Source organism: Sphaerodactylus townsendi, linkage group LG03 (assembly GCF_021028975.2).
Source record: "Sphaerodactylus townsendi isolate TG3544 linkage group LG03, MPM_Stown_v2.3, whole genome shotgun sequence".
NCBI classification, from domain to species: domain Eukaryota; kingdom Metazoa; phylum Chordata; class Lepidosauria; order Squamata; family Sphaerodactylidae; genus Sphaerodactylus; species Sphaerodactylus townsendi.
The window spans coordinates 113,566,752-113,594,673 of NC_059427.1; positions in this window are offsets into that span (position 1 = coordinate 113,566,752).

The window sequence follows — 27,922 nt, forward strand, 5'->3', positions numbered from 1 at the left end:
ATCCTCAATCCCACAAACTACTTTAGACTTGGCAGGGGGGATCTTTCATTCATATGTACATTCTTTCAGGATGATGGAAAACAACTAGGTTGAGTCACAGCTCGTTCCCACATTCCCCTTCCCTCAACAGTCCCATTTAACTCTGGGAAAGTTGAATTCCAGAATCCATGAACCTGACCAGGCTAAAGTTGGGGGGCTTCAGCCTTCTTACTTGTGTGTTTACTAGTCCACAAGGGTCCCTTGACCAAATGATTTAATTTTCCCATGATTGAAAATGACCAGTGGGGGTGGGAACTACATGGGAAAGATCTACATACAAGGACTGCTGGATCCATTGCTTGATCCAGCCTGGTTTCTTTCTTTCTTGGCATCAGCCTCTCTGCTTATGAACTTTGCAGGAACCTGAAAGTTAGCAAACCTACTAACTTACAAAGTTGTTGTGAGGATAAAATGGAAGAGACAAGAATGGTGTAGGCTACTTTGGGTCCACACCGGAAAGAAAAGCAGAATACAAATGAAGTAAATAAGTATATTAACATATTGCTGCACCACACCACTGCAAACAATCTCGTGCCTCTTTTTGGTAGACAGCAATACTATCAATAAAATGGAGAGTATCTGTACTCTTATCACATTGAGCTTGTCAGTGAAACCATACCAAGATTAGCCTACACAAGGCATGACCTGTTATTAATGGAGATTCCATATCTAACTCTGTTCTTACATTTCTTGGTTTTCACTCTAAGATATACTGTGTGTGCGCATATGGTACAACCTATGAATGCTATTGAATTTCTCATCCCTGCTGATTCAGCTCAAAAATGCTGGTTTTAACTTTCCTTTTCCCTTCCATCCATTTGCTATTCCCTCATGTCCAGTCTTTTTTGCAAAATGTACACATTTTTCAATGAAATTTGTACATCAGTACTCATAATGTATTGTACCTTGTGCTTCTATATTGCATGAGGGCCAGCAACAAAAATGGGCAGTTAATGGGCCCTAAACTACGTCAAGTTTAATAGATCCCATAACATTATCTAAAAAGGCTCTGAGCTATATTTTACGTAGAGTTTACATAAAAGCTGCTCCAGGTACAGATCAAAAGAATTTGCAGTGACAGCATACATGGGAAAAGGAAAAAGATTATGTTTGTCTATTTTCCACGCAAAGCTGGCTTTCTGGCAGTAGCTTAGCTTTGCCAACTTCCAAGCGGAGTCTAAAATTCTTTCAGAGTAAAGTTGATCTCCAGACTACTGAGATTAGTTCTCACTGAGGAAATGGCAGGGTAGACTTTATGACATCACATCCCCACTGAGGTCTTTCTGTTCCTTAGACTATACACCCCCTGCCCCCAGCAACACCCAAAATCTCCAGGAACTTTCCAAGCAGAGTTGGCAATCTTAATTGGCAGCCTTGATAATGGACCATGTGGGAATGGACCAAAGCCATTTGACCCAGTCTGTCATCTCTCCTACTGGATTGGGAATGATCAGATACTTTAGGGAAGGATGCAAGTTAATAGAATAAGCTGCTCTCTCTAATTCCAGACTTCCTTCTCTCCCCCCCACCCCCCAGTTCCGAATCTTTCTGTGTCCTTTCAGGAGAAAAGAAGCTGCACAATATTTAAATGAGAAGAAGTGACTATGCACACACAGGAGGAATCAATTCACACCACACTGTTGCTAGGCATGAGGCCAAAGGCTAAGGCCCATTAAGAAAACTAGTTATGAATTAATACCCCATAATTCACCTTTCTGAGGTCCTTATATGGACAAAACACTTTATTCTGAAATGTTACTTTAATTATTAATGTGCTAATTGATTGATATAAGACCACATTCACCAGAAGGGTCAATAAACAAAGAGAATGTCACCAATCCCTTTCTGAAATATGTTCTGCTTGTGGAAATGTAGAAGTTAATTGGTAATCTAATGTTCAGGCATGGCATTGTGAACTTTGGTGGTGTGTTTTGAATAGAAGTAAGCAAAAGGATGGAGAAATATTGGATTTTAAGCAGGATGGCACAATATTAATGTGACTACATAAATGGCAGAGAACTGAATAAATATGTTCTGTAATGTTAGGTGGGGTGCAGAGAATAGTGAAGACATTGCAATAGGTGAGATAATGTGGGTCACAGGAGGTTTTCATTTGTTTTTATTACATTTATGTTTTCTTCAGAAAGCCCAAGGTGTTATACATAGGGTTCTCAGACACCCTCTAGCACTAGACCTGCTTCGTGTCACTAAATGAACATGTTTGCATTGAAACGAAATATCAGCACTGGCAAGCTATTATTTGTTGATTGTTGAACTGACTATGGTTCTAGTGATGGGGTGAGTCTAAAGTTCTAGTGATGGGGTGAGTCTAAAAAGAATGAAAAGTACCACACAGTCCAGTCCTTGATGTACCCCTGTTGACATCATCAGATTTGTAAGTGTGGGCTAACATTAAAAAAAATTAATTTCAAGTATCCAAATTAATTAATTAGGCTGAAGGGAATTTGACTCTTGTTAGGAAGCTCCAAGAGGTATATGTGGGTGCCATGGCATTTGCAGGCATTTCCCCTAGTGCCTGACATATATTTCAGGGAAGTCAATGGGACCGTTGAAAAGGCAGAACCAGTGACTGACAGCTTTCCAACAAATAAATGCGCTATTTATTTCACTTCTCACTGGAGAAGGATCTTGGATTCTGTAAACAGGATTTATGGAGCAGCTGTGAAAACTAAAGTGCTTCAGAACAGTGGAGTACCCCTTTTTTCCTTGGTATTCTTTTCTTTGTGTTTTATTCTCCATTTCCTCCATTAGTCATGATCTTCTGTGTGCCTGTTATTTTCTCCCTGGACTTCTTCTGTGTGTATGTTTATTCAGATTTGGTTTTGTGGCAGCCATTTTGTAGTGACATCCACCATGGTGCCTCAAAATTCCAACGGTTTCCACAAAAATGTTGGGGATCCTTGTTCCAAGGTGACACGGCTTAGAAACTGCTAGAACAGTGGTGGCGAACCTTTGGCACTCCAGATGTTATGGACTACAATTCCCATCAGCCCCTGCCAGCATGGCCAATATGAATTGTAGTCCATAACATCTGGAGCGCCAAAGGTTCACCACCACGATGCTGGAAGAATACCCTCATTGGAATAATAGTGGGAACCTATTTTTTTTTCATTCAGTGAGTTAAAGCAGAGGGAAATCTGAGTTTGTTAAATAGAAAAATGGCTTTACTACTACTATTAATAATGTAACATTTTAATAAAATTTAAAAGATATTATTAATAATTTTAATAATTAATAATTATTAGTATTAATATTTTTACATTTTAAAATAATTAGAAAAGTGACATCCAAAGAGGTTCGTTTGTGGCATGGATAGAAGGTAGACTGGATAAAAAGGCAATGAACCTTTCAGCCTAGAGATCAGAGCTTTGGCTTTAGGGAAGGAAGGCATGTGCATATTATCATTGGAATCCATTAAAGGATTTGGTGGATTACAAGGAGTTGTTAGCTGGGTGCTAGAAACATAAACCGTCTATTTTTCCAATCCTTATTCCTAGGATTAGCTAAGAACTTTATGGCTCCTAACCTTAGGTCAGGACATGAAAAAGATTTGGTAAGAATCCAAGAGCAGTGAATAGTTTGCTTTTGGGGATGTCAATCCAATTTTTTGTCATGCCTTAGAGATATTTTGTTTGTTTGCATTGTTTTTCAGTTCCATAGTACTAGTACTACTGCATTATTTATTGGAGGTTTGGGATGGATTTTTATTTTTTGTAATTGGCCTTGAGTCTCAGCAGAGGTGTTCCTCCCATTGGGCAAAGTGGGCAGTTGCCCAGGGTGCCCCCATGTGGGGGGTGCAAAAACTGCAGGTTCTTTTGTGGGATTTTTTGGTATTTTCAGTGTTTTTCCATTTATGGCCTGCAGAGGGCTCAGTTTTTAGGCTAGCAGCACCAAAATTAGAGATGTTTTGGGAGACTCTCCTGATGATATCACCCAGTTTTGGTGAGGTTTGGTTTAGGGAGTCCAAAGTTATGGACTCCCAAAGGGGATGTCCCATCCCTCATTGTTTCCAATGGGAGCTAATAGGAGATGGGGCTACACTTTTGAGGGTCTATAACTTTGGACTCCCAGTACCAAACTTCACCAAACCTGGGAGGTATCATCAGGAGAGCCTCTTACTGATACCACCCAGGTTTTGTGAAGTTTGGTCCAGGGGGTCCAAAGCTATTGACTCCCAAAGGGGGTGCACCATCACCCATTGTTTCCAATGAGATCTAACAGAAAATGTGGGCTACACCTTTGAGGGTCCATAACTTTGGACCCCCTGAACCAAACTACACCAAACCTGGGTGGTATCATTAGGAGAGTCTCCAAAAGACACCCTGAAAGTTTGGTGCTGCTAGCTTAACAATTGCATCCCTCACAGCAGGCAACCCTCAAATTTCCCCAGATTTTCCTTTCCCTCCCTTTGGCATGGATTTAAAGGGAGAATCTGAGGTCCCCAGTTTAAACATTGAAAGTGATGCTGTTTCATGGTGGTGGAGAATCAACCCCAAAATAGCATCACTTTCAATATTGTTTAAACTGGGAACCCCAGATTCTCCCTTTAAGGTGGATTTAAAAGGAGAATCTGGGCTCCCTAGTTTAAACACCATTGAAAATGATGCTGTTTGGGGGTGGATTCCAGCATCACTTGTTTAAGCTAGGGAACCCAGATTCTCCTTTTAAATCCACCTTAAAGGGAGAATCTGGAGTTCCCAGTTTAAATAACATTGAAAGTGATGCTGTTTCCCCCAATTGGGGGAACTGGATACAGCACCATAAAATGTTTTCAGTAATTTTTGAAAGCATTTTGAAAATGTTTTCAAAAAATTATTTCTGCTGTGTGGCATGGCCTATTGCTGTGTTCAGGTCTGTGAGTTGAGGCATGTTGTATAATGTGATGGTGACTTTGAAATGACCTGGTGTAAAAAATCATTGCTTGGTCACAGTGGGGGAGGGCGGCTGCCCATGGGGGGGCGCCAAACTCCAGTTTGCCTAGATATGCCACTGGGCATAGCTACAAGGGGACAGGGGTGCGCGTTGCACCGGGCATGTGCCTGGGGGGCATCAAACTCAGGTTTTGCCCAGGGCTCCAGTTTGCCTAGTTACACCCCTGAGTCTCAGCAAACAAAACACAGGCTGTAAATGAAGTAAATAAATGTGCAAAAATTATGGAACAGTGGTAGTTCACTCTTCATAGTTATGTATCTCTGCTACTGGAGGGCAGTTAGGAAGGTGGAGGGGAGTGTCTGGTTCAGCATGCCAATCTGCAGGTTGTGTCAGGAGTTCTCCTGATATTGCAACAGATCTTCAGACTACAGAGATCAGTTCTCATGGAGGAAATGGCAGCTTCTGAAGACAGACTCCATCATATCACATCCTCACTGAGAACCCTCTCTATCCCAAACCATGCCCTCCCAACGCATTGCCTCCAAATCTTCAGGAATTTCCCAACCCTAAATGTTGTCCTTTCCTGCTATAGAAGTCATCCTATAATAAGATCATACATTGATCCAGGTGCATCCCAAAACTAGGATGTTTACTTTTCAATGTGATATAAATGAACACAGTTGAAAATCTAATCCCATGTTGTCTTCCAATAGTGCTACTCTTAACTAGTAGAAGGGGGGGGGGGTCTCAGTGAAGACTTGTTTTTTCCTTCTCACCTCTAGAGGGAGGGTTTGAGCTATTGACTGCATGCAAAGACTGACATTGATCTTTAGCTCCAACTCTTTGAAAGAACTATTTATATTGTTAAGCACCCCCTAAAGCTATGTACACTGCAAGGCTACAAAATAATTCAGAAGCAAGAGCTGTCATTATGCCAAAAATAGACTTTTCCATGTATAATACTTGCACCCCTTGAACCCAGTGGAAGCCAAGGATAGATTCTATTCTTCTGTTCTCATAGAAGTCCTCTGTGTGTGTGTGTGTGCACGCATGCGTGCGCAAAATGCCATCCAGTCATAGCTAACTTATTGCAACCCTATAAAGTTTTCAAGGCAAGAGAGTGCTGAATACATCAAGTGACATTCAGGTAATATTTCCCAGCTCTGGCTGTGATAAACTTGGAACCCACTGATTTTCTGAAGCCTTTGGGTCTTCTCCAGAATTAGGACTGACTGGAAAAAAATCCTAGAGGTTTGGAAGATGTTCTTGGGGAGAGTAGAGTCTGGACTCTATGCTGAACTCTTTCTCTTCTCTGTGGCGCAGCCTGATGTGGAAAACTGTCTACAGCTCTGGTTACTGTATCTCCAAAAGGATATTGTGCAGTTGGAAACAGTATGGAAGAGGTCAACCAAGATGATCAAGAGGCAAGAGCACCCTTCCCATGAAAAAAAAGCTGAAGAGTCTGGGAAGTTTTGGTTTAGAAACAGACAGATGGGGCATGATAAATGTTTACAAAGTAATGCAGCAAGGGGTGGGTGGAGAGAGCTCATTCTGCACATGCAGAATAATGCACTTTCAAACTGCTTTCAGTGCTCTTTGAAGCTGTGCGGAATGGCAAAAACCACTTGCAAACAGTTGTGAAAATGGTTTGAAAATGCATTATTTTGCGTGTGCGGAAGGGGCCAGAGGGAGTCTTTTCTTCTCCCATAACACTAGAACTTAGAGACCTCCACTAAAGTTGATGGGCAATCTGTATAAGATAGACAGTGATTGATTAAATTGTGGAATTTTCTTTCAGTGGACCACAAGCATGCATGATTTTAAAAGAGAGTGAGATATATTCATAGAGGAGAGAGTCATCAGTGGCTACCAGCAAAGGTGAGTAAGGGAACCTCCATAAACAGAGGCAATAAACCTCTGAAACCCGGTGGTGTGAGGCAACATAGGGGAGTTGACTTCTACGCCCCAATTACTGGCCATCCATGGCAATTGGCTGGCTCCTGTGTGAACCAGGATACTGGAATAGATGGACCACTTTTCTGATTCAGAGCTCTTCTTGTATGAAAATGCAGCTGATGATTGTGGGCATGAGTTAAAGAGAGAGATTAGCACAGGGAAGAGGGGATTTAAAACCATTTCCCCTCATGGGCAGCCTCATCAAAGAACCGGACGCTTGGCCACAGCGCTGCAGCCCAGCCTGGCTTCCCCTTCCTCCAAGAGACTTTGTGGTAGCATGAGGAGACTCAACAAGTCAAAAAGCCTCTGCACTGCCGAGAAGCCTCTATGACCCTCAATGGACTTACGCCACCTAGTTCCTCCACTGGCCACACCTCTGGACCAAACCCGCTACACCAGTGATAGTGGCAGGGGCTCTGGGATCGTGGCGGAGCATCCTGTGCTAAGTTCTAGTGCCAGGAGAGGGAGAAGGTGGCTGCATGCCGACAGAATCACCCCTCCCCCAGGGTAAGTGCACTGGGGTAGACGAATCTTCTGGTGCAGCAGTGTGCTGCTCCTACAAGCAAAGGGTTGTGTGGACAAATACTTAATTAGCTGAGTTAATGCAATAATGAGGCAGAGACAGTTGCTTGACTGAAATGTATATAGTTTATTTACGAACAGGGAAAAGGGTAACTTGGAAGAAAACAAGCTAGCACCAACAGCCAGCTTGCTGCTTAGACTATTACATGGCTACTACTGAGCAACAGACCACGTGCAGAGTGCAACACAAAGAACATATATCTAAAGCCTACGTGCAGACCTGCATGCAGCCCACCCACCCAATAGGTATCAATTACTTGGTCACTGACTTCTGACCTCGCTAACTAATTAGCATGCAACAATTAACTCCTTCATTACTGGATTGTGTGACTGGCACTTGCCAAATCCCATCACAAAGTCAACCTCCTTTGGATGGAGCTCATCGTTTTTCTGCTGAAAATCATCATCCCTTCTATTAATACTGAGGGAAACCTTACAGGTATATGATTAGTTTTCTCTAGCAAAGGTATAGACATTTTAGTTGTGATGTTAACTAGGAAGATGACATGAGAAAGATTTTAAAAATCTCTCTCCACTCCCTCTGCAAATTTCCCTTAAAAATAAGAATTCTGTAAGCTACATATAATATGTAGTCTAACTCATCAATGAACAATGTGTAAGCCATGATATTGGCTCTATAGTGTGTGATATGACTCATTTGAACCCTGTGGATTTGTTTTTTTTAAACTTATTTGTACCATGCAGACACCTTTGCCATGATATATTTGCTTGTTCCCTGAGGACAGCCCAAGGCATGACTGTCTGAATTAAAGGATATGATCAGCTTAAGATGACATCAGCATATTGTATGCCAGCTCTTGCTCTCGTTTGCATTACTATCACTTTCTTTTTGAAGAGCTGCAGATGTTTTGATTTAGAAACATGGCTTCACTGTAGGAGTCATTTGTACCTTCACATTACAGGCAGAGATCTAAGACTGAGAGAGTGTCTTATTCATGGTCGCTGGTGAGTCCACTACTGATCTAGAAAGTGAACTCTTGTTTTCTACTGCAGTAGTCTGTCTACTAAACCCCATAGCCATTCCCACCCTTTCCAAAAGATGTAGTATTTCTCAGAACCTTAGTGTAAAAAATCTGTAAATTAGGGCAATTTTTTGACTCTCCATAAGCCCAAACATTTCTAGAAAGAAAGGTTGAGATGTGGAAATAACAGAGAAAATAATTTTTAGAAAGCCATACACTGGCTGTTGCCCATTGGGTTGCAAAGGTTCCCAAAGATAGCTTAGAGAGACTGCATAGCTTTCCCCCTGTGTGGTTTCAGAGGTTTCCTGAGCTCGTCTACATTTTCCTAAAGCATCAATAATCATGTTTGGGTACAGTTTCATATGGGTACAGCTTCATATCTCTGTCTGAACTGCATCTAGGAAATCTTGCATATCACTGATTTATCTGGGATGAATTTGCATAGTTACTGCTTGTCTGCATTGAAAACTGCAGAGCCAGCAACAAACACAGAGAGTCAGTGTGGAGTAGTGACTAAACCAGTGGTTCTCAACCTTCCTAATGCCGCTACCCTTTAATACAGTTCCTCATGTTGTGGTGACCCCCAACCATAACATTTATCCATTTTACAGATGGAGAATACTGATGCAGAGAGTCTTAGGCAACCCCTGTGAAAGGGTCATTCGACCCCCAAAGGGGTCGTGACCCACAAGTTGAGAACCACTGGACTAAACTGTCAGACTAGGATCTGGGAGATCCAGATTCAAATTCCTACTCTACCAGTGAAGCTCTCTGGGTGACCATGGGCCAGTCACACTCTTTCTGCCTAATCTACCAAAACAGGATTGTTGTATTGGAAAAATGGAGGAACAAGGTAAACTGCTTTGGGTCCCCATTGGGGGAAAGGCAGGGTATCAATAAAATGAATTATGAAGTGCTTTAACGAGCAAATGATTGTGTTATGCACAAACACAAAATCCTTGCACCTGGCTATTCTCGTGTGAGCACATGGCATCTATGGATCTGTTCCTTTCCTCTACCTGAATCATTACACCAGCACAGTCATGAGGAGGTACTGTTGGTGAGACAAGAAGGAGGAGAAAGGCAATTAATTATGTTTGGGGAATCATGGTCACTCTTTCCATATCACAGGTATTTATTTAAGAATTAATTTAATAGATTTATACGCCACACTCTTCCTTAACACATCACAGGGCAATTTCTAATATTAAAATATACAAACAATTTTTGAAATTGGCATAACGTCTAATCCAATATAAACAACAATAGACTATGAAATGCCTCATCCTTCTGGAAATAGCAGTGCAGGAAAAGCTCGTGCATGGGTTAGCTCAGAGATGGCACCAGCAGCCAGTAGACCAATCCTCTTCCACTGCCACCTTTTCCTATATTTGGACCATTATGACATCAGCATATTGTATGCCAGCTCTTGCTCTCGTTTGCATTACTATCACTTTCTTTTTGAAGAGCTGCAGATGTTACAAAGGAGAGAACCTTTCTACCATTCTCACCAAACACATCTGGACCCTTAGTACAAAGATGGAGTTAGTCCTAGACAAAACAGCAACAAGGGAACAGAGAGGTGACCCAGACACAGGTGAAATGAAGAGAAATAAGTTATCACTGACACTTGCCTTATTCATCTAGAGCAGGGGTAGGGAACCTGCGGCTCTCCAGATGTTCAGGAACTACAATTCCCATCAGCCTCTGTCAGCATGGCCAATTGGCCAATTGGCCATGCTGACAGAGGCTGATGGGAATTGTAGTTCCTGAACATCTGGAGAGCCGCAGGTTCCCTACCCCTGCTCTAGAGTCCATCTTTACAGATTTATTTTCACATGCATTCCCACTACTTGGTCAACATGTTGCCAGTGAAAACTAACATCGATAGATCAAGCCTCCCAACTGAGATCTGTGCATTATGATAAATGAGACAAAGGCGTGTTGTGACATGAGATTGGCTTCTCCTATTTGTCTGTGCTCTGAATGAGGGATTAATTTGGTCTCACTTGCATAATCACAGACAGGCTGAAATTCATTCCTTACCTTGGAAACTTGAAATGGATTTCTGCCTGGATTTACTCTTTGTCTCAACGGCAGCAACAGGGAATTAATTGTACAGGGGTTGCTTTTTGTAGCCCACAAAAAGAAAGCACGTAGGAAGCCAGTGATCTTTCTCTCAAATGCTGCTCCTCTCAAAGTGGGTTAAACTAGGTTAAAACTGGAGAAGCCCCCTCCTAAGAGTAAGTCTTCTTGGTGGAGAGTATACTCTCATTGGCAGATTTACACACATGAAGCTGCCTCATACTGATCCATTATGGTTGGTATCGTCTACTCACGACTGGCAGTGGCTCTCCAGGGTCTCAAGCAGAGGCCTTTCACATCACCTATTGCTTGATCCTTTTAACTGGAGATGCCAGGGACTGAACCTGGGACTTCTGCATAAAAAGCATTATAGCCCTAGCCCTGCAATCGATTTCCCAATCAGATGCGGACAAATGAATCCAAAACACCATATCAGAAGGATTGTAGCACAGGAATGATGGTGGCAGTTTACAAAAAAAAAAACCCTTCTTCTTCATGTTTTTTTAAAAACTTAAAAATATGTTTGAGGTTCCTTTTATTAAAAAAAAAGAAAATGAAAATCTCACCACAAATGTGCAAAACCTCTTGAGCATTTTCTGAATAATGAGCTGGACTTTGTAATCTTTCAGCTTAAAAAATGCATTTTGCCAGTGGGGAAAATAAAATTTCATGCTGAATCAAACCCTATGCAGACCATTCGATTTTGGGAATTAAATTCTCCTGGAGCATAGAATAGTGGTTTCACACAGCCCAGCTCCCCTTGACAGTTTGCAATAATTTAGGATATGTTCCATTTACTTGTTAGCAGGCAAAATGCCATGGAAACTCTGCGGTTTTAAATGGGTTTTGAAAGTCCCTGCTTGGTATGTTTATTCTCCTTTATTAATGATATTTTCTCCAGACTTCTGTTTCTCCATTCTAGCATTTACGCTCTTCCCCTCTTTATTATTATGATTTCTGTAGGAAAAAAAGCCTTCCTGGTGTTAATGTATGCTGGAATTGCATTAGAAGCAGACGGCATAACCTCAGTTTCCGTTCACTCATGTCAAGTTGCCTATGAAAACCAGGTGCTCAAAGGGAAAAAATAATATCTAAATAAATAAATCTGAGGAGTAGGGGGACATTTGAAAACCACATGAAGGGAAACTTCAGAATTGAAGGGAGAAAAAAGTAGCATTAGGCTTCAAGTCATCCTTAATTCTGAGTTTACAAAATCACCTGTATGGGTTGAATAGCCATTTCCTGTTGCTAGCAGGTTAGCAAGGTTGATGTTAAAATAAAACAGCTCAGTGTTATAGGACAAATAATAAAACTGTTTTCAGAACTGAACATTGAGTTCTGTTATAGTCAGTCATCTATTACAAACACACACTCACAAACTAGAAAAAGGCACAATTATCCCCCCTTCCAATATGCAATGTGAACTACTCCTTGAACACATGCTTGTGTTCACAGAGCTGGTTCAGATGTTATAGCCCTATACATGAAGGAGAGAATGCTTTACCTCCCTGCCTATCTGGGACTTTGACCCTTCCTCCCAGTCAGCATGAAATCCAAATGCCACTTTAAGACAAACTACATTCTGTCCTAGATCAAATCTGGGAATGAAATGCACAATCTGTGGTTTTAAATGCATGTATGCCTCAAGAGCCAGTGTGGTGTGCATTCAGTGTGTCTGACTAGAATCTGGGACACCCAGGTTTGACTCACCTACCTGCCAATTAAGCTTGCTGGGTGACCCTGGATTAGTCACACATTCTCAGGCTAATCTACTTTACAAGGTTGTTGTGAGGATAAAATGGAGGAGAGGAAATTTGTGTAAGCTTCTTTTGGTTCCCATTGGGGAAGAGGGTGAGGCATAAATGAAGAACATAAAAAATGTGAGTGGTTGGTGGCCACTCCCCCACTTTCCAGATAAGACCATCTGAACTGGCCCAGAAAATGATTAGGAATCAGTGGTGTGGAAGCTGATGATGGATTCTGGGTGGCAGAATGAAAGGAACAGAAGTGATGAATCTGATGGAAAATCAGAACTGTGGCAGCTTACTTTGTGAAAGGGCAGGGGGAAATGGGAGAAGTGTGTAGACTCTGCTCCAGTATACACATTGTCATTTAATTTGGGAGGGATACTGGAAGCAGTAGTTCTGGAAAGAGCAGAGGACCACACTAGAAGAGACTTAGTAGATCCATGTGTTTAAACCCCCTATCTGCTGCTATAATGTAGAAAGTGGGCTGGGGGGAGATAGTGCTGTGACTGAAGTTTCAGAGTGAGTGTAAGGCTGAACACACTCAAACAAAGTCGACTTTAGGAAAAAGGAACAAACTTTATTGAACTATGTTGCCTTAACTACAGGGTGCTGGAACTGAGAGTTCTTGCATTCAGTTCCAGTATATATAAGGTGTGTGAGTGGGTGGCTCTTTGTTGCGGCGGGAACTTGAAGGCTTGGAGAAACTAAACTTAGTTCTGACTGAGATTTTGTTGGAAAATTAACTGAGAATCTGTCTCTTCTGTTCTACTCTGCTAGCACACACACATATGTATACCCAACAGATTTAAAGATGGTTGAGAAGAACAGATGCTGCTTTACCTCCCTACAACCACTTTCTGCTCAAACTTTTCTCCCAGCTAGGGTCATGTATGGTATGGTGGGGAAGATGCTGCAGTCTTCACTTGCAGGTTCATATTGCCCTGATCATCAGATCTCCAGCCCCACAGTTTCTTTATGATCATAGCACGTGCTTCTTGCAGATGCAAGGGGGATGCCACCTGTTTCTTCTGAAGCAGCCCCTACTCCATTGAGGTGAGGGAAGCCAGGGCTGGCTGTTTGGTTTCGAGAACAGATGTGTTGAAGAAGCAAATGGGGATGCTACTGTATCTCCTGGGTCCAGGATTGCTAACTTAGTATTGGGAAATACCTGGGGTTTGGGGAGGGGGTAGGACCTCCATGGGATATAATGTAATAGAATCCACCCTACAAAGCAGGCATTTTTTCTAGGGGAATTGAACTATGTAGCCTTGAGATCAGTTGTAATTGCAGGGTATCTTTATATCCCACCTGGAAACTATTATCCCTACTTGGGAAAACATGTTGGGGGACTCCGTACTGGATACATGCGATAAAGGCACAGTCTCAGTGGTCCCTGCCTTTAATACATTTGCTTGCACAGCTCCTGTCTGTTGCTATGCATTTTCCATTATGGCTTAAACTTTATGGAGTGGGCTTCCAGAGGTGTATATAAAGTGCCATTTCTTCCAGATTTTTAGAAACGTTTCTAAGTTCATGTTATTTTATTGCCACTTTTCTCAGAGATGGTTCTCAGATGGTTGCTTTTTCAGTTCTGTTTCTGTTGACTGCTTTTTCAATGCCTCATGATACTGGGCATACATGGTATGGTTGCATACTCTTGTGATTCTAATATTGCTATGAATTACCCTGAATAGACTAGAAAGGTAGCATGGGAATCTTTCAAGTACTCAAATGAACAACAGTAGCAAAAACATTCTTTTAAAAATTTGGTGAGAGGAAAATGTGTTGAAAATACTGCCTCAATTATTTATAAGACTAGCACTAAAGCCCATGGGCTATACAGGAAAGGGGGGTAAGCAAGCATTCCCTCCAATGGGCTTTACTGCAGCTTCACTCAGCCCCTCCCCCTCTTGCCAGGCTGCTTCCTACCTTTCTGTCATGGATGCTGTGGTTCCAGAACTCCAGTAAGGGTGGAAGGCTAGTGTGGGGGAAGAGGTTGCTTGGTGTGGTGGGGGTGGGAAGGGATTGTTTGGGTAGTTGGGATGGGGGAGTGGGGTTGTTTGGGGTGATGGGAGGGTGGGGGAATGGGGCTGTCTGAAGTGGTGGGAGGGAGGGGGAAGGGGGTTGCTTGGGGTAGTGAGAGGGAGGGTAGAGGCTGGCGGTGGGGCCAGCAGAGGAGCGAGTGGCAAGGCACTGCTGCCTACCTGGCTTGCCTTTTGAGGGTGGTGGAAGGGAGGGAAAATAGGGAAACTGTTGGAGGGTCTGGGGTGGGCCAACTTTTGAGGCAGGTAGGAGGGGGAGGCGGGAGGCTGTCGGCAGCCTGATAGAACAGTGGCCACCAAGGCATCACTGCCCCACCAGGCTGACTTTTGAGGGTGACGATGGTGGGAACTGGGAGGCTGTTGGGGGCCAGGCAGAGCAGTTCATGTGAAGGCGCCACTGCCCCAGTGGCCTGACTTCACTTTGGAGGGGGGTGTGGAACCGGGAGGCTGTTGGGGGCCCCTTGGAGCAGCAGACACCAAGGGACCACTGCCCTGGTGGGCCAGCTTGGCTTTTGGGGGTGGCGCATGATGAATTTCCAACCAATAGGCATGCAGAACATTGATTGGGGATTTGTCACTGCAACGTAAGCAAATTATATAGGAAAAGATATCATTCCAGCAAGTGCCCTAATGGCAGGCCTATAAACCTTGTAGAGAATCTTGTTCCCAACCCTAAAATCTGGTCATTTGCTTCTGCATTTTAGAGCCTTTCTTCTTTTGTGGCAAAATGACAAGATGGTGCTAAAGAAGACGGTTGCTGCAGCTTTCTGTTCTTGATTTGGCTCTGCAATCCCACTACTGTCTTTTGCTAATGAAAGGTTAATTTTTGGCACCCATACAAATCCTGGCAAGTTTTCATTTTGAATAAATAAGATCTTGCTGTTGAATCCTTAATGAGTCTTCCTGGCTGTTGGCCTTTTAATGTTTACCTCACTTGGACATTTAAAATCTGCTTACAGTGCACTATAGTCAGCATTAAAGAACAAATGCATTTTCTTATTGTTTGAGCCAAACAGATAACATATTCCCTTGAGTAAAGGAAGAACAATGAAAGGCCAAAATGCACTTCACTGGCAATATATCCTAATTCAGGCATTTGTCCCTAACTGAGGGTTCAGGGCTTTTTGCAGGAACTAATTCACTTTTAGACTGATTCCCAATCTTCTCTCCACCCCACTTGCCCACCCTGCATCTGAGGAAGAAGACTCTTGTCTGCAAAAGCTTATACGGCAATAAAAATGTGATAATCATTACGATGCCAGAATATGCTTTTTTGTTTTTGTGGAAACTTAGCAGACTAAGGGACAAACTACTATGTCAGATGGACAAATAACTCCCCAGTGTGGTTGCCATAGCCTGGGAACTGGGGGTAATTGGGAAAGTGGGAAGTTGCCAAGGGGAGGGAAACAATCATCATCCCCACACAATGATGCAACTTCAGACAGGTTGCACTGGGCCGGAGGGGGGAGGGCATGCAGTAACATGCAACAGCTTTATGGTTTACATAGTGTTTTTGGCTGAGTGCTAAAGTGCCATCCACTGGCATAATGCTGTTGCTTCCAGGTCATGATGGAAGTTGTGTTATCATGTGGGAACAAAATTGCTGACCTCCAGTTAGTGGCTGGAAACTGTCTGCTATTATGACTGATATCTAGGTGACAGAGATGAGTTAACCTGGAGAAAATGGTGTTGGAATAAGTGACTTCTGCATGCCTGGACACTGGGGGGCGCTGTGTATCTCACTCTAACTGTGATGTTGCCTCCTTGATTGCCCTCCTTGTCTGGGCCAGGAGACCGTCCACTAACTTCCTTTCTTTCCCATGCTGGTTTCACTTCTGTCCTAGCCTTTGACCTGAGTGCATGGTCAATGGCAGCCTGCCACAGTGGGGCTTTCCCACCGTGGCATTCTCTTGCCTGCACACACGTGATGGCGCGGTAGAGTGCCCACTTGTCCATAGGGAAAGTATTTCTTTAGACTAGGGTTTTTTTCTATCTATTTTTTTCCTGGAACAAAGCTGTGAACTGGAGATGCTTGAATAAAGGTAAGTTTTACCTTTTACATTTATCTCTTGAGAAGTTTCTATAAACTGCACTCACACACACTACTGGGCAGATCCCTGACTCTAAACTAAATCTAACACATGGCTGCTTTGAAAGTGGACTCTAAGGCATTATACCCCATTGAAATTCCTCCCCTCCCCAAACTCCACCTTCATCCAAAGTTTCCAGGTATTTCACAACCCAGAGCTGGCAACCCTATGACAGGATGACAATCATGTACCTATTTGGCCAATCAGTTTCCATCCGCTGACCAGCTGAGTGTCAGCAGGCAATGGCAGCAATCACCAGAGGTCCCCTGCCATACACAGCCAAATGGGAATCGTATTTCTCCCCCTGGGCCATTTTGGCTTGGGAAAATGGCATAGGAATGAAAGCAGAAAACCCTTCTTTCTCCCTGCCCCATTATTCCAAGCTGAAATGTGCCCCTACAGACTTCTCAGATGCTCTTCCCCACAGCTGCTGTTAGAAAATGCAATATGTTTGGTCCTAATGCTGCTACACTTATGGAAATTATTGTTGGACTGGGATCTAGGAAACATGGATTTGAATCTCTACTGTGCCACAGAAGCTTGCTAAGTGACTTTGAGCCAGTTTCTTTCTCTCTCATCCAACCTACCTCACAGGGTTTTTGTAAAAATAAAACAGAGGGGGCAGAGTCATGAATGCCACTTTGATCTCTTTGGAGGAAGGGAAGGGTAAAGATGTAGTTCACAGATATCCAGACTGAGCACAAATGGACAGTTTCTCAGGAAACTAGCTTCCAAATTATATCCTTCTGGGTATTGTCGAAGGCATTCATGGCCGGAATCACTTGGGTGCTGTGTGGTTTCCGGGCTGTATGGCCGTGTTCTAGCAGCATTCTCTCCTGATGTTTCGCCTGCATCTGTGGCTGGCATCAGATCCTCTGAAGATGCCAGCCACAGATGCAGGCGAAACGTCAGGAGAGAATGCTGCTAGAATACGGCCATACAGCCCGGAAACCACACAGCACCCCAGTATATCCTTCTGATTATGCATTTTTCTCTTCAAAAACTAGAGAAATAATATTCAAGACAATGGATGGTCTTTACCCATTTTCTGCTCCAGGTTTTCTTTTGACACTTTCCCCATTTCTGGTACAATTCATATCACCTTCTTCATTCTTCCTAGATTCCAGACTATGTATTTATCTGTTCTTTCCTGTGGCGTGATGCTGCTGACTGTTTTATTCCATGATGCACAAACCATTTGTCCAGTAAAGACATAATCATGTAAACAGTTGCAAAAAGATATCCTGCTACTGAGCTGAGCAGTTTGCTTGCACTGACCATTATCTCACTGCATAGAGCTTTTGAAAGATGAACATCTTCTTTTCCCTGTATATTTATACCTCTCTCCCCTCATTCCCTGGAGTACTTTGAGGGATATATGAAGCTTTATTTCCACTTAAGCCAGCACTTCAATCCCACTGAAACAATCCTAACTTCAAGTACACCTGTTTAAGTGGTTCATGGATTTCCACTTAAAAGCTCAGCTGCAAACACACAAAATCACTGGATTCAGTGGGACTTTAAGACATGCATCAAGTGATAGATGTTATATACATATTTGCAGAACTAGTTTACAACCAAGAAATCAGAAGAAAGAGATTGAGGCTAGGGAGAGCAGCCATGAAGGAAGAAGAAAATATTCTTATACATAAGGATGTGTTACTAGTAACTACGGTTAAATTAATTTATGCCATAGTGTTCCCTATTACTATGTATGGGTGTGAAAACTGGACAGTGAAGAAAGCTGACAGGAACAAAATAGATCCCTCTGAACTGTAGTGTTGGAAGAGAGTGTTATGCATACAATGGACCACCCAAAAAACAAATAAGTGAATTCTAGATCAAATCAAGTCTGAACTCTCCCTAGAAGCTAAAATTACTAAATAGGGGCTTGTTGTCACATAATGAGAGGATAAGAGTCACTAGAAAAGACAATAAAGCTAGGAAAGGTTGAAGGCAGCCGAAGGAAGACACAGCATGAGATGGATTGACTTTGTAACGGAAGCTGCAGCCCTCAGTTTGCAAGACCTGAGCAAGGCTGTTAATGATAGGATGTTTTGGAGGACATTGATTCATAGGGCCTCCAAGGGTTGGAAGCAACTTGGCAGCATTTAATACACACACAGTTTTCAAAATATATGGAAATATTTGTAAAATGAAGTTCCATCCTCCTTCCACCAACAATTCAATTGCCAGTCTGAAGTGCTATTATTTGCAAGTTAGGAGATCTATGCAGAATAAAGTAACAATATGTTGTCAAATATCAACTGGCTGTTGTGGATTTTTCAGGCTGTGTGGTTATGGTTTAGTAGTTTTTGCTTCTACCCTTTACCTGCATCTGTGCCTAGCATCTTCAGAGATGTGTTTTTCTCTGGGACATAGCCATAAATGTAGGTTAAATGCTAGAAGCAAAAACTACCAGACCATGGCCACACGGCCTGCAAAACCCACAACAGCCAGTAACAGTGTGCTATTAAATTATGTGTGGGTAATAGATATCTGTTCAGCATGAAAAACATACCCATTGACTAGGCAAAAAGTTATTTGTCGCTTGGATTCCAAATGTAGTTCTTTGCTTCTTGAGTGAGCAAATAACCCGACTTCAATTCAGTAGAGGCCTGTGGATAGCCTATCCATTCAATATTCCAGTGTGGCGATGCCCTTTCTTTCATGACATGGCACAACTATGGCCCCCGTGCCTTCGTTCCAACCCTGTCCAATAAAAATACATGAAATAAAAGAACTGTACTAATGGTATGTATGCATGTTGCAAACTAACCCTGCTTCAGAAATTTCTAGTAAGAAATCACACACTGATATATACTCCCATTGAGAAAATAAATAAATTGGAAGCTGGCATTCAAACCAAGAAGCCAGAGTCTTGAATTAATTTATATGGGGGAGGCTAGTCTATTAGACTTCTGGGTATAACCATAATTTGCTTTCATATAACCTCTTGAGACATTGTTCTAACTGAAGTGGGATAGGCTTCTTCAGCCCATTCCCTCTGTGATCCATTTATCCACCTTCCTCCCTTACCAGATGTGATGAGATAGTCTCTAGGGATGTAATAGGTGAGAGGAGTTGTCAGGACCACAGAAGGAGTAATAGCAGCTGCATTTCCTCTCATTTCAGCTAAAGATTTAAAGGGCAACGTCCAGTTTCTAGGCAAAGAAGTGGCCATATGCTTATGGGTATGTAAACATTGTAAGCTTTTGTGATTTGCTTAGGAAAAAGTTAATATAGCCCTGAGCTAGATTTAGAGCTACAGGTGAGGTTTTAGTTCTAGCGGGTAGTGTTAAGCCTCTGTAATTATTGTGGATGATTCAGATTGCCACATGCCCTTAATGATTAAATACAGGAGCCATACAAGACAGCTGAGGGACCCTTGTCAGGCATCAGTGGAAGCTTCACTGGGTCATCTGCCTGGCATCAAAGCACTGGGACAGATGGACCCAAGGGTTCCTTCAAGCTGTCCTCACAAGGCAATTAAAATGTTTACAGAATGTTTTCAATCCTATTGTTTTCTATTACTTTTGTCCTCATGCTGCCTTTTTGCAAAGTTACCTCATCAATATAAAATGTTTTAGTTAATCTGCAAAGAAAACATTTAACGTATTGTCGAAGGCTTTCACGGCCGGAATCACTTGAAGATGCCAGCCACAGATGCAGGCGAAACGTCAGGAGAGAATGCTGCTAGAACACGGCCATACAGCCCGGAAACCACACAGCACCCCAAAACATTTAACAGTTTACCACTCCCCTTTACCACTATGTAGCTGTAGCTGACACAGTACTTGTAAAAGAACAGAAGGTACATACAAAGCAAGGCCCCCACCCTGTCAGAAAACTGCTGCCCTAAAACACTTACGGAAATAATAATCCCTGCATACTCCATTGCCCCATCGAGACATCAGTCCGCAGAATCTACAGAGCATTGTTCCCACTAACAAACAAGGGAAAAAATTGTGAAGAGGCAAATTGATGTCAATGTTTAGCGGGGAAATATTGCAGGCAATGCTGAATAGGATGAATGGAGCTTGGTGGGAAATGGAGAAAATGGCAGACAGCTATGCTGGCAGGAGAAAATTAAGCACATCACGAAATAGCAGAAAATAGTGGACAGCAACGGAGTGAAAAGAAGGGCATGGATCAGTGAGTTTTGGCAGGAGAAATAAAACGTTTCAGCATAATCATACTACATAGGGAAAATAGCATGAAAAATCTTTTTTTTAAACATTGTAAAAGGGTTTTCAGAAAGATAGAGAATAAGTTGTTTGGAAACATTTCCAAAACCAGAGGAAAAACAGTGCAGAACTCCATGGAGGAAACATTTCATTTCCTTCCTGAAAACCTTGGTAGTCAGCATGGTGTAGTGGTTAAGAGCAGGTGGATTCTAATCTGGAGAACCAGGTTTCATTCCTCACTCCTCCACCTGAGTGGCTGAGGCTCATCTGGTGAACCAGATGTGTTTCCACACTCCTACATTCCTGCTGGGTGACCTTGGGCTACTCACAGTTCTTTGGAACTCTCTCAGCCCCACCTACCTCACAAGATTTCTGTTATGGGGAGAGGAAGGGAAGGAGTTTGCAAGCCAACTTGAGTCTCCTTACAGGAGAGACAAGTGGGGTACAAATGCTGCTGCTGCTGCTGCTGCTGCTGCTGCTGCTTCTTCTTCTAAATGGTTTGTGTGGAAAAGGTCACTGAATAGCTTTCTGGAAATAAGGATTCACTATTCATGCATTGTGAGGTATAAGCCCAAAGATCAGGGGGAAAATGTCATCAATCTTTCTTAGGTAGGGACTGAAACTTCCATTTGGTAATGAAAAGTACCGTCAAGTTTAGGTCCACCTATAGCTGCCCTTTGGAGTTTTCAAGGCAGGAAAACAAAGATAGTTTGTCATTGCCTGCTTCTGTGTAGCAACCCTGGACATCCTTGGTGGTCTCTCAAACTATTCACCAGGACTGACCCTACTTAGCTGCTAAGGTCTGACAAGTTCAGACTAGTCTGTGTCATCCAGGTGATATCTGTTCATGGGAGCCTAGAATTTAAGGCTGCTTCCAATATTGTTGTTTTTAATTCAGTGGGGCAGGCCTCAACATCTGAGTCAATTTCACTTCCAGCAACTCTGTTATCAATTTCACATCATGCTGTTAGTGACCATCCAACTGGCAAATGGGCTTAATGCGATGAAGCCAACATCCCAGATGAACTATCCATGATCAACCCAAAATGCAGAAACAAAACTCCTGAATTACCATGCTTGAGTCATGAATTCATTCTCTACATTTCACAAAAAGTAAATAAACCTGATGGTATCATTACCCTCCCACTGAGCATATAGTGAAGGGGGCAATGCTTGACTGCCCAGAAGTCTAATTAAAACTGTTTATTGTCAAATGATTAAATACAGCAGATGGTCTTTTGTAGAGCTGAAGAGTGGATATCTATATCTTGCTCTCCTCTTATAGATGATCAGTGTTATTCACGAGAACTTAATACCATAGGCTCCTGAATCAGCTTTATCTCCCAAGAAATGCTCCCATAATACTTGCTTGTATATGTGTTTTCTCTCTTGGATAGGGCTATGGTATGGAGCTAGAATCTCCTGTCAGGTCTGACTCCTTTTGGCTATTCAGAAGGATTTTGATTTCTGATCTACCAGTGATGCCATCAGGTGGGAATGGCTGGCTCTATTCCAGCATGTGGAAACCCCTCAGAAAAGGAATAAATATGTTTATGGACATTTGAAATGATTTTATGTAATTATTTTGGTTTAATTAACTGGGGGGCAGTTAATTAACTGAGGAAGAGGCAGCCAATCTATTGTGTGGTTGGTGAGTGCCCAGAAGTGAAAGATTATGACTTAAATATGAATAAACAAAAATGAATATTAACCAAATGACTTCTAATTTTTCATTATACATCTTTCCCACAGACACAAACACTTCTTTGTAGAACAGTACCTGTTTGTCAAGTTTCCCATGATTTCCCTTTTGCAGATATAGCTTCTGATTTCCTGTTCCAACCAAGGACAAACGTGTGTATGCAGAACTATTTTCAACAGCTTCTATCACAGGGAGATGTTGTTGTCACATAAACAGAGTGATCTTTGGAAAAGGCCTTGTAATTTACAGCTGAGATCAGCTCCACACCTTGGCTTAGCTTCAACAAATGCTTCTGCTAGAACTATAATGCCAGATTGTCAACCGCTCCATCTGCTTGCAATATCCACTTCCAAGTACATAAAACCTATTAACATCCCTACCAACCAGCCTGTTTTATCAAGCGCTGTATGAATGACTACAGAACAATTACAAGGAAATGGAGGGGGGGGGGGAGAGGAATGACTAAAACATATAGCAATCATCATTAATAGCTTGTTATATACACGACTGATGTATATAGCTATCATACACTAGACTTGATACACTACGTAAATGTTTTCTTTAGCATATTTCTAACGTTGTTAATGTATCTGTTGCTGTCACATTGGGGCTGTTAGGTTTGAATGAACGGCTGGTATTAATCACCAGAGAGCCATTACACACCACCACTAGGGTGCTAAATCAACAGCAGAGTGGCACTTGGCACTTGAGGAATATTCACAGAGAAATTAAAATTTACCTGAACAATGTCCATGTGGGTAATACCTTGGAGAGTGAAGTCATGGTGTGCCTTTGGGACTAGAGTCAAACTATAAGGAACGTGATCTGTCAAGAAAGTATTGGCAACTTTCGGCATACAACATTTTTTTAAAAAACCTTTTCAATGTCATACTTCAAAACATTAGAAACTATCTTCAATTATTTAGAATTTGAACAGTGGTTAACATTGCAATTTTAATAAAGAAGAGTGGGGGCATTATTGAATGATCTCTCCCCTTCTCACTGCAGCCTCCTATGTTACATGGTACTTTGTTTATGACTTGCAGCTGAGGGTTTCAGGAGAGTGTAAACGATTGCTCGGTAAAGGTCTTTTTTCGTGAGCTCCTTCCGTTTGCCTATTTATAGGATCCAACCCAAAGTATGTGTATTTAATCACAGAGATGATGGTAATAGTTATTGACATAGTATCCTTCCCCAAATAGTTGGTTTGGTTTGATCTTTATAAGATATGCAACAAAATCATGGCAAATCCACATTAATATCATTATTTAAAACACAAAAATAGGATGGAAACCTGGGCAAACAAAAGAAAAAAAGGAATTCTGAAAAAGAATTTGGAATGTCAGTGTGTCTTAAGAGACTATTTACATGGAAGAAAAGATGGGTGGGTAAAGTTGCAGTGGGGTTTTTTGTGTGATTTTTGAGATGCCTCCTCCAGCAGTGCCAGTTCTGAGTGTGTGCTCCTGAACGTGGGTGACTGGTAAAGTGTAGGGCAGTGGTGGCGAACCTATGGCACAGGTGCCAGAGGTGGCACTCAGAGCCCTCTCTGTGGGCACGCGCAAACAGAGTGCCCCCCCCACATCTAGGCTGGCCTAGGTTGCTGGGCTCGATTATTAGCATTAAACCTAAGATCCAGTTTTGGGAAAGCAGTGTAGGTAACCCTGTTAAGCGCTGTTAAACCCCACAGATTTTCATGCGAAGAACTAAAGCACGATCCTTTACCTGGGAGTAAGCTCGGTTGCTGGCAATGGGGCTTGCTTCTGAGAAAACCCTCCTAGGGTCGTGATTCACCCATTGGAAGAGTTGCATGGTTGCTTCAGAGCAAAGCCACCGACTACCACCAAGCCTACTCCTGAGTAACGCACGCCTCGGAGCCCACCGTTTTTCTAAACTAAAACCTCAGTATTCAGGTTAAATTGCCATGTTGGCTCTTTGCGATAAATAAGTGGATTTTGGGTTGCAATTTAGGCACTTGGTCTCGAAAAGGTTCGCCATCACTGGTGTAAGGATTCTGCTAGTGTATCAACTATACCATGCCCAGTGGTCTCTCTTCCTGAGAGCTAGCTGAACTGGCCTTGGGCATGCTGGAGGAGACCCAGAAAGTGGTGGTCTTGGGTGACTTTAATATCCAGCCAGGCTGTCAGAAGTGGTTCAAGATTTCACGGTCTCCATGATAGCCATGGGCCTGTCTCAAGAAATTACTGGCCCCATACATTTCGCTTACTCCCTTGTTATGAACAGATCATTATCTGGTAGAGTTTAGACTTACTGCCTCATCTTTCCTCTGCAGGGATGGTGGACCTATTAAGGGAGGCTGCCCCTGGTTCTTAATGCATCCCAATTTCCCCACCTTGGCTGCTGAGGTTTGGAACAGAGGCTGCTTTGGTTGTCTGGTTGATAACCTCTACCAAGAATTAGACAAGGGAAATGTGACCCTCGTTTAGTAGATCTCTCAGTAGTCTTTGATATGATCGACTATAGTATCCTATTGAGCCGCCTCTCAGTACTAGGACTGGAAGGACCATATTAACGTGATTCAAGTCCTATCTGAGGTGGGGTGTCTCAAAAGATGGCACAAAGAATTCCTGCTTTGCCCCATCTCCATTGACCTGTGGAGTTTCTCTGTGTTTGATCTTATCCCTGATGCTATTTAATATCTACATAAAGCCACTGGAAGAGGTCATCAGGAAGCTTGGGCTTCAGTGTCACCAATATACAGATGATACTCAGCTCTATCTTTCTTTTTCTCCTAATTCCACTGATGCTGCTAATGTTACAAAGTAGTACTAGAAGGCAGTAATGGGATAGGTGAGGATGAACAAGCTAAAACTTAATCCTAGAAAGACAGAGTTCTCTGTGTTGGTAGAATGGCAGAACAGGGATTTGAGATCTCCCCTGTCTTGGAGGGGATTATGCTCCAATTGAAAAGCCAGATTCACAGGTTGGGAGTGCTGCTCCTCACAATGGTCTGAGGTATTTTGACTGGGGCATCAACTGTAGCGATTCCTGGGTTGGTCGGATCTAGCCACAGTGATCCATGCCTTAATTGTGTCTAGACTGGACTACTGCAATGTACTGTACCAGAGTGTTTGGAAGCTATAGCTAGTGCAGAATACCACAGCTAGACTGCAGGTTGGGTCAAGGTCGTAGCTGGGCAGGAGTGCACCCAAAGTTCCTTTTTACACCACCACCCTGTCCTCCACCCAATCCTCAGGACATCAGCCTTGTGAGGGGATGTTAGACTGAGAGAAACAGGCCAAAGGTCATCTGGCCCGCTTCCATGGTTCAGAAAGGATTTCAAACTTGGTCATCCTAGATCCTAGTCCAACACTTTAACTACTATATCCCACTAGCCCTCAGAAATGGTGGCTGAGATTACAGCATAACTTTGTGAGATGCTGGTATTTTCAATAAAATAATAATTTTGTTTTTTTAATCCTTTTTTGTATTTTGGTACAAACTTGGCTGATAGAAAAATACCCCCTATCTTGTACCTTCTCCCATTTTATGAGTCTACTGATCCACAAAGGCACCAAGTTCAGAATTTGATATAGAATGACATTAGGACCCCTCTCCCAGTTTGATTCAGTTTTAATTTTTTCACTTCAGCTTTCCATTACAGATCTCTCGCTCTCCCCCCTCAAGTTTAATCCTTAATTTCTAGAGTTACAGTCCAAGTCTAAATCACAGTCCTTACAGTAAGTTCCACTGCATGGACCTTAGTAGGACTCTAAGTAGATGTATTTTTGAGTTGCTCTTGCAATGTTGCCATGCGCAGCAGGAAAAAAAAACCTACATGAAAACTGTACGTGAAAACTGTAAGTAAAAGACAGGGACACAAAAAACCTTTCATCCCTTTCAAATCTATCTGAGTCATGAAGAAAATCTTCTCCCTCCCCTTTTATCCTTTTATGTCTGAGCTAAACGGTAGCTGTTCCAAAGCATTAGGCTGGGGCATGAATACTACATAAAAAGATGAAGGGTTGGGGGAAGTAGTGATGTATTTGAAAAGCGATGGTCGTAAGTCCTAACTTAAAAGCATTAGTGTAAATTCTTTGCAAGTAATGTGTTCTTAATTATTCATTTTTCTTGGCACTGGTTAAAGACTCAAATAACGGTGTCTGTCTCTTCATATTTAGTGTATTATTGTTTGAAAAAGGCCAGGGGAAGGCCAAAGTGGTGCAAAAATGATATTCACTCTTTTTAAAATATATATGTACGCTACCAAGAGCCAGACCAAAGGGGAACATAATCACCAGCAGCTGAGAGACAATGACATTTTTATAGACCTCCTGGCAAAAGCCCAGTGGGAGACAGGCTGACAGGTTTTTGGCTTTGCTTTCTGGGCTTTAAGCTGAATTCTGCTACAGGCTAACTGTTGAGAGGAGTTTGACTAACAGGGAATCACATGAATGCATGAGATTCAGTGCAGTCCTCAGCAGAGTTGCACCCTTTTAAATGTTGAAGTCACTGGCCTTAGAAGGGTGAAACTCTTCAGAGAATGGCACTGTAGGGTCTCCCTCCTCCAAAGATCCCTCTCCAGGCAGCCACGTGTTTTGTTTTCTTGTTTCTGTTCACTCTGGGAAAACTCCGTAAAAGGTTGATGTGAGCCCAGCTCCAGGGCCAGTTCCTTTCTAGCACTGGCGTGTGACAATTATTTGTTTGCACTTCTTGGCATTATAAATGTGGGCTCAATTGAGTGGGAAAAGAACACGAGGGTACCAATTATGGGTGTGTGTTAAGTGCTGTCAAGTCACTGCCAGTTTATGTTAAGGCTCTACTAATGGTCCACCTAGGCCAGTACGACCCTGTCCAGCAGTTGTTCTGGGTGGGGCTGGCAGATCAGGCAGGATTTTGTTCATCACTTCAGGCTTCTGCCAGTTTAATACTTATGGGAACGTTAGCAGCACGATGGATGCATTACCTCCCCTCCCCTCCCTTGCATGCCACCCCTCCCTCCCCTCCCTTGCATGCCACATCCCCTCTCCTCTCTCTCCCTCCGCTAGGGTGGGTGGGCCAGGTCCAGATGCAGGGTTTCCCTCTTTCCCCTCCCTTGCATGCCATCCTTCCCTCCCTCCCCTTCCCTTGCATGCCACCCCCTCTCTCCCCTCCCTCTTCCTCCGCTAGGGTGGGTGGGCCATGTCCAGATGCTGGCCCCCTCTCCCTCCCCTCCCTTGCATGCCATCCCTCCCTCCCTCCTGCCCCTCCCCTCCCTCCCTATTTTGGCCATTGAAGCTTCAAGCTTTTGGGGATTTCTCTTGTTTCACTTGGAATTTTTTTTGCTCCTTGGACTATTGAGAGTTTTACCACATCCTGAGGCAGCAAGTTCTAAAGGCTGATTTGGCACTCCTGCAAAAACCTTTCCTTCTGTTTGTTTTGAAATGATTGGCTGTTGATATCATTGCTAGGATTATGAATTACAGGACATAAATATTTCTTGTCCTCTGATCTGTTGCCTTGAATGGGGCTTACTTCCAATTACGTACAGTTAGGAGTGCAGCCTATATAGGGATGGGTCATGCAGTAAAAGAGCAGCTTAAACACAAACATGCATTGCTGTGAACTAGACTGCAAATTCCCAAGATTGTGTTGAAATGAACAAGGATCTTATGGAA